Source organism: Muscardinus avellanarius (assembly GCF_963383645.1).
Source record: "Muscardinus avellanarius genome assembly, chromosome: X".
Taxonomy (NCBI): Eukaryota; Metazoa; Chordata; class Mammalia; order Rodentia; family Gliridae; genus Muscardinus; species Muscardinus avellanarius.
In genome coordinates, this window is record NC_137792.1 from 115,414,655 (window position 1) to 115,422,980 (window position 8,326).

The window sequence follows — 8,326 nt, forward strand, 5'->3', positions numbered from 1 at the left end:
ATTTCCTCCTGTCATTGGCGCTTCAGCCAGAAGGCCTCCATTCAATTCCTTGAAGGTATCATTGTGGGGTTCTCTCTCAAAGCCTTTTACACCTGCTCTTTACTCTATTACTATTGTATTTTCTGTGAATACATCCCTACTCCTTTTCAGTGTGTAAGTGTGTGTGTGTGTGTGTGTGTGTGTGTGTGTGTGTGTGTGTTTCTGGGGATTGAACTAGAAGGCATTCTACCTCTAAGCCCTTTTCATTTTTTGTTTGAAAACCAGGTCTCACCTAGAACTTGACATCCTCCTGTAATCCAAGCCTTCCTAGTACTGGGATTATAAATGTGTGCCACCACGTCCAGTTCCTTTTCATTCTTTATCTCTCTTAGCTCAGTCATTATTACATAGAGAAGCCTTTTCTGATGCTCCATTATAGGTCAGGTTTTGTTTTGTTTTATACTTCCATACAACCAAATTATTCATTTTAGAATATCCATTTGATTTTAACTTCTGTTTATTTGATTAATATCTACCTCCTTTACCAGACTATGAGCTCCATGAAACAATGTTTTACAAACCGGGATCTTGGTGTAGCTAGTTTCTATCTGAGATACTAGATCCAATTACCGTTACAAAGATGAGGAGGAGAGGAAGAAATATGCTGAACCATGCATTATTGGGAATATTCTTGTACTACCATAATGAGGTAAGTCTATACATGTGATATGTAGCAATGACTCTCAAATATCCCATATTTCTTTCATGAACTCCAGACTCATCCCTCAAATGCATATTAGATATCATTTAACTATCTTGTCACCTCAAACAGAAAATAACTAAACCGAAAATTACTATTACCTGAAATATATTCCTTATTTCGGTTTTTAAATGTTTGGTCCTGGAGATTGAACCCTGAGTTATATCTCTGGCCCTATTTTATTTTTAATTTTGACATGGGGTCCTACTAAGTTACTCAGGGCCTCACTGCATTGCTGAGACTGATCTTACTAGGTTGCTAAGGATGGTCTTGAACCTGTGATCCTCCTGTCTTAGCCTTCCAAGTGCTTGGATTATAGGCATATGTAACCACACCTGGCTATCCTTTATATCTTGATCCTTTATATATATCCTTTATGATCTTGATGGAATAAATCCACTTTTACCTACGTATACCAAACCTTGGTGTAATCCTTAGTTCCTTTCTTTCTCATATCTTCTATTGAATTACTACCCAATCTTAGATATTCTGCCTCTGAAATATTTCCTAGAACATTCCAGTCCTCTTTATTTTCATAAAACTATCATAGCTCATTGATTCATCACTTTTCACCTGGATTATATCAATATTCTTTTAAACCCAGCATGGTGATGCACATCTGTAATACCAGCACTTGGGAGGCTGAGAAAGGAGCATTTCAGGTTTGAGGACAGCCTCAATAACTTAAGGAGAACCTCAGCAACTTAGTGAGATCCTATTTCAAGATAAAGACTAGCCGGGCGTGGTGGCGCACGCTTGTAATCCCCGCGCTTGGGAGGTAGAGACAGGAGGATCGCGCAGGTTCGAAGCCAGCCGTGCTGGCTTAGGAAAACCTGTTTCCAAATAAAATAAAAAAAAATAGGCCTGGGAGTGTAGCCCGGAGGAAGAAGGGTTTCCAGGAACCCCAGTACCACCAAAAAAATAGAATAGAATAAAATAGGGCTGGGGGTGTAGGTCGAAGGTAGAATGATGCATCTGAGTTTAATTCCCTAATAACACACACACACACACACACGAAACACACACACACACACATTCTTTTAACTTTCTTCTCTATGTCCAATATTGTTCATCTTCAATCCTATTTGATTACTCTGAATTAATATATAATCACATAATTTCCTTATTTAAAATTATGTATACTAGGCATAGTGGTACATACATGTAATCCCAGTACTTGGGCAGCTGAGAAAGTCGGATCGCATGGTTAAGCAGCCTTAGCAACTTAGCCAGACCCTTATCAACTTAGTAAGGTCCTGTTTCAGAAACTAAAATAAAATAGGGCTGGGATTGTAGCTCAGAGGTAGAATGCCATTGTGTTTAATCCCCAGTGCCCCTACATTTAAATTATTTATTACTCCAATTGTCTCTTCAAGCAAAACTTATGTTACAAGAGCCCTTACAAGAAGACTTATGTCTAATTTACCAGATTTGTTTCTGACCACATTATCTTTCTTTCCACATACCTTACTCTATATCTAGAACTACTTGTGTTTTCTGAATATACCATTTATTTCATACCTTATTCATTATATTCTCTTTATCTCAAGTGTCATCTCTTATATTTGTGATCCTAAAATATTTCCACTTATCCACTGATGCTTTATTCAAAATGTCACCTCTTGTTTTATATTTTTTTTCTAGTGCCATCCCTTGCCCTTTACTATAACTGCATCTTTCTATTTAACACACAAAACAGAAAGCATTAATTGTTCTCTACTGTGTGTTTTCTTGGTATGTTACACATTTCACAATGCATTTGTATGAATAGCATTTTTTTCTGTTTCTATATCTATCATAAGCTCTTTTTTTGTGGTACTGGAGATTGAACCCAGAGGCATGCTACCTATACCCCCCACCCTATTTTACTGTATTATTTTGGAATAGAGTCTCACTAAGTTGCTGATGATTTCACTGATTTGCTGAGGCTAGCCATGAATCTGTGATCCTCATTGTCTCAGTCTTACAGGTGTGAGTCACCATGCCTGGCAAGATCATTAGCTCTTTGAGTTTAAGTACCTATCAAATATAATTATAATTCATAAATAAAAGCAAGGATTTCTATGACAAATAACAAGTTATTAATTTCAGTAAAAGAATATTTTATAGTTCCTGTCATGTGCACAGCATCGCTTTAAAAAATAAAAAAAAATTAAGGCAAGGTGCTTGTTTTCAAGCAGCTGAGAATCATTAGACTGGGAATGTAAGACGGGTTTCTAAGTTAATATTATATAAAGTGGGTATAGAAATCTGCCTGAGTCACACAAGCTTAGAATTAAGTTATAAAAATTAAGTTATAATTAAGTTATAAAAAGCCAAATAAGTGTGGGAGCACACACTTGTAATCCCAGCATTTGGGAGGTTGAGACAGTGAGACCTTGTTTCAAAAATAAAAAGACTAAAAGGGCTTGAGGATGTAGCTTGGAGGTAGAATGCCCCTAGGTTCCATCCCCAGTACTGCCAAATAAATAAATAAATACAAAGAAAATCTAAAAATATCCTTACAAAAATGAAATTACAAATATCCGTGTCTGCCCCACCGGAGACTTTTTTCTCTCTCTTTTATAAAATAACTCTGTGAAGCAGCAGAGACAGACCCGACCACAGGCCCTTGGTCCCACAGCAGCTCCAAGAAGGAACCTAGAGACCTTCCTGCCACCCTGACCCAACAAAGCCAGCCTGACTCCCAGCCTGCTGCCTGACACCCGCAGCAGCTTGTGGATCCAGTTCTGCTTACCGCTGAGCAGTTTTCGATTCTGGGTGATTTTTGTCCCTCTGCGCTTGCCCCCGCTCACCTCCCCCAGCTCCGATCCTCCCCCGGGCTCTACCACTTGCTCTCCTCCTCTCCTGGAAAGGGCCTGTAGCCCTTCGGACAGCCATGCTGAGATGAACTCCACCACTCCCAGCTACCCACATGGTCTATGGCCTCGCTATACATGGGGAACCGACACCACGAACTGTCAGAGGCGATGCTCCAGGAGAAGTTCAACCTAGCCGGGCCTATCCTCTCCATCTGGGTCTTCAGGAACAAAATCGCCAGCCGCTCCTTGGACTATGTGTATGTGAAGTGGAGCGTGCTTTGGACACCGTGAATTTCGATATTATAAAGGGCAATCCAGTACACATCATGTGGTCTCAGCATGATCCATCTCTTCGCAAAAGTGGAGTAGGCAACATATTCATTAAAAATTTGAGGCCGGGTGGGGTAATCCCAGCATTCAGGAGGCGAAGAGCAGAGGATCGTGGTTCGTGGACAGCCTCAGCTACTTAGCGAGGCACTTCACAACTCAGCGAGACCCTGTTTCAAAAAAGAAAAAAGAAAAAAAAGAATAAAAAATAGGACCTGGTGTGTAGCTAGAAGGTAGAATGCCCCTGGTTTCCATCCCAGTACTGCAAAAAAAAAAAAAAAGGACAAATCCATTGATAATAAAGCACTATATAATGCATTTTCTGCTTTTGTAACATCCTTTCATGCAAGGTGGTTTGTGATGAAAATGGTTCCAAGGGCTATGGATTTGTACAGTTTGAGACACAGGTAGCAGTTAAAAGAGCTACTGAGAAAATGAATGGGATGCTTCTAAATGATCATAAAGTGTTGGATGATTTAAATCTTATAAAGAATTAAAAGCAGAACTTGGGCCCGGGCCGAACTGCTAGTAGCACACCAGACCCCTGCAGAAACCGGGCCCAGTAAGACGCTGGGTTCTGGGCAGGGGTCGCGCACGGGGCTCGCCAGCCGGGCCCGGGTCGCGGGACTCTGGGCCCTGGGCCGAACTGCGAGTAGCATGCCAGACCCCTGGAGAAACCAGGCCCAGAACAGAAAAAGATAAAGAAAAATATCGGAGAGGAGGTAAGAAAGCCGTTATGGATGCCAGGACACTGGAGATGCAGACAAAACTTATCTAAATGCACTGGAACTTACTGAAAAATTCGCCGTGAAAGAGGACTGCTATTTCTCTATATTGTTAAGAATCTCAGACATCACCTGTAAGGAGAGAGCTTAGCGAAGACCAAGGAGAAATGCGGTGTTGAAAGAGTTCTCCGCGATGGTGGTGGAGACTTGTATTCAGGAGAAGCAGAAACCGGATCTTACCAACTTTATTTTTTTGGAGAAATTACACCAAATGTTGAATGCTACCATCACGCATGCTTAGGAACACTGGACAACATTCAGAGTGGAAAAAGAGCCTGGGAAGGATTTGAAACGGTGGAGGCAGTGGCAATGCCAGTGGCCAATACTCAGGGGAGACAGAGATCTGATACATTACACCTGGAACCTTTGAAATAATAACCACAGAGACAGTGATCGGAACCTGCTGAGGGGTTAGGCGGGCACCGGGGCCAGTGGCCGACATCGGAGCTTGCTGTGAGGCAAGGCCACTACTGAGGCCTCCGTGACCGGGATTGGAGCCTGCAGAGGGGTTAGACCGATGCTGGGGCCAGCGAGGCCGGCATTGGAGCCTGCCATGAGGCAAGGCTTGTGCTAGGGCCTCCGAGGTCGGGTCCGGAACTTGCTGAGGGGTTAGGCCGGTGCTGGCGTCAGCGAGGCTGGCATCGGAGCCTGCCGTGAGGCAAGGCCAGTGCTGGGGCCCCCGAGGACGGGACCGGAGCCTGCTGAGGGGTTAGGCCGGTGCTGGGGCCAGCGAGGCCGGCAGCGGAGCCTGCCGTGAGGCAAGGCCGGTGCTGGGGCCTCCGAGGCCAGGATAAGAGCCTGCCGAGGGGTTAGGCCGGTGCTGGGGCCAGCGAGGCCAGCATCGGAGCCTGCCGTGAGGCAAGGCCGGTACTGGGGCCTCCGAGGCCAGGATAAGAGCCTGCCGAGTGCTTAGGCCGGTGCCGGTGCCAGCGAGGCCGGCATCGGAGCCTGCCTTGAGGCATGACCAGTGCTGGGGCCTCCAAGGCCGGGATCGGAGCCTGCCGAGGGGTTAGGCCGGTGCTGGGGCCAGCGAGGCTGGCATTGGAGCCTGCCTTGAGGCAAGGCCGGTACTGGGGCCTCCGAGGCCAGGACAAGAGCCTTCCAAGGGGTTAGGCCAGTGTTGGGGCCAGCGAGGCCGGCATCGGAGCCTGCCTTGAGGCAAGGCCGATACTGAGGCCTCGAGGCCAGGATAAGAGCCTGCCGAGGGGTTAGGCCGGTGCTGGGGCCAGCGAGGCCGGCATCGGAGCCTGCCGTGAGGCATGACCAATGCTGGGGTCTCCGAGGCCGGGATCGGAGCCTGGCGAGGGGTTAGGCCGGTGCTGGAGCCAGCGAGGCCGGCATCGGAGCCTGCCGTGAGGCAAGGCCGGTACTGGGGCTTCCGAGGCCAGGATAACAACCTGCCGAAGGGCTATACCGGTGCTGGGGCCAGCAAAGCCGGCATCGGAGCCTGCCGTGAGGTGAGGCCAGCATCGGAGCCTGCCGTGAGACATGGCCAGTGCTGGGGCCTCCTAACCCGGGAACGGAACCTGCCGAGGGGTTAGGCCGGTGCTGGAGCCAGCGAGGCCGGCACCGGAGCCTGCCATGAGACAAGGCTGGTACTGGGGCCTCTGAGCCTGGGATTGGAGCCTGCCGAGGGGTGAGGCCGATGCTGGGGCCAGCAAGGCCGGCATTGGAGCCTGCCGTGAGGCAAGGCCACTCCTGCGGCCTCCAAGGCCGGGACCGAAGCCAGCTTAGGGGTTAGACCGTTGCAGGGGCAAGCGAGACTAGACCTGGGGCCTCCCATGAGGCAAGGCCGGTGCTTGAGCCAGCGAGGTCTGGATCAGTCCACTGAGTAGCCAGGCCACTACTGGGACCATCAAGAGTGGGATCGGTACTTGCAACGCAGCATGCACAGAGAAATATCGCGGAAAATATAAATCAGACGCTTCTCTTAATCAGCAATAACTAGGAGGAAAAGGGCAACAGGAAGAGGTTGAGCTATAGAAAGGGCCCTATAGTGAAGCAACTAATGTGACCAATCAGAGGGTATGTAATACTGGAGGACGGAGCCTTTAAAATGCAGGAGGTACATAAACAAATGTATCAAAGTAAATCACCAAAGATTTACTTTGCGTGCGATGGAGGGAGGGGGAGGGAATGGGATGGGGGCTGGAGGAGGGCTAATTGGATGATGTGTGCTTGTATATCCTCTCAAGTCTTGTACTCCAATGTGATTGATATATGACTACAATGCATCAATTTAAAAAATAAATTAATAAAAAAATAAAATAAAATAAAATTGTGGTAAAAAAAAAAGCAGAACTTGGAGCCAGGGTAATAGTTCACCAATGTTTACATCAAAAAATTTGGAGAAGACATGGATGATGAGCGCCTTACAGATTCCTTGGCAAGTTCGGACCTGCCTAAGTGTGAAAGTAATGGTTGATGTAAGTTGAAAAATTCAAAGAATTTGGATCTGTAAGCTTCAAAAGTCACGAAGATGCACAGAAAGCTGTGCACGAGATGAATGAACAGGTGCTCAATGGAAAACAAATTTACGTTGGTCGAGCTCAGAAAAAAGTGGAACGGCGACGGAACTTAAGCACAAATTTCAACAGATGAAGCAAGATAGGATCACCAGATTCTAGGGTATACCTTTATGTGAAAAATCTCAATGATGGTATTAATGACAAACATTTCCGGAAAGAGTTTTCTCCATTTGGTACAATCACTAATGCAAAGGTTATGATGGAGGTTGGTTGCAGCAAAGGATTTGGTTTTTTATGTTTCTCCTCCCCAGATGAGCCCACTAAAGCAGTGACAGAAATGAAAGGTAGAATTGTGACCACCAAGCCACCATAAGTAGCTTTAGCTCAGCACAAAGAAGAGTGCCAGACTCACCTCACTGACCAGTGTATGCAGAACATGGCAAGTGTACTAGCTGTGTCCAACCCTGTAATCAGCTCCTACGAGCCAATACCTCCTTCAGGTTATTTCTTAGCAGCTATACCACAGATTCAGAACCATGCTGCATACTCTCCCCCTAGCCAAATTACTCAACTAAGACCAAGGCCTCGCTGGACTGCTCAGTGTACCAGACCTCATGCATTTCAAAATATGCTTAGTGCTATCTGCCCAAACACTCTTGGACCACCATTTAGTACTATGAAACCAGCTTCTTTACAGATTCCACTAGTCATATCAACACAACGTTTTCCTAACACATCCACATAGACAATGGGTCCACATCCTGTAGTTGCTGTTGCTGCAGCTAATCCTGCTGTCCATACTGTTCCACAGTATAAATAAGCTGCAGGAGTCCACAATCCTCAGCAACATCTTAATGCATAGCCACAAGTTACCATCATGCAATAGCCTGCTGTTTGTGTACAATGTCAGGAGCCTTTGACTGCTTCTATGTTAGCACCTGTCCCCCCTCAAGAGCAAAAGCAAATGTTGGGTGAATGGTCGTTTCCTCTTACTCAATCCATGCACCCTACTCTTGCTGGTGAAATCACTGGCATGTTGTTGGAGATTGATAATTGAGAACTTCATCATATGCTTGAGTCTCCAGAGTCGCTCCGTTCAAGCTAAAGGAACTGCCCAGAAAGCATTTAACAGTGCCACTGGTGTTCCAGCTGTTTAAAATTGATCAGGGACCAAGAAAAGAAACTCATGCACCACTGAAGAAAAAT

The 8,326-nt window shown here is 46.0% G+C and overlaps 1 pseudogene across 1 annotated transcript; it reads left to right on the top strand.

Moving 5' to 3' along the window:
- The first annotated feature begins 3,660 nt into the window (after positions 1-3,660).
- LOC308279424 (polyadenylate-binding protein 1-like) lies at positions 3,661-7,865 on the top strand (annotated as a pseudogene). The gene is made up of 3 exons: positions 3,661-3,932; positions 4,150-4,395; positions 6,973-7,865. The product of its transcript is annotated as a polyadenylate-binding protein 1-like (transcript).
- The last annotated feature ends 461 nt before the right edge of the window (positions 7,866-8,326 follow it).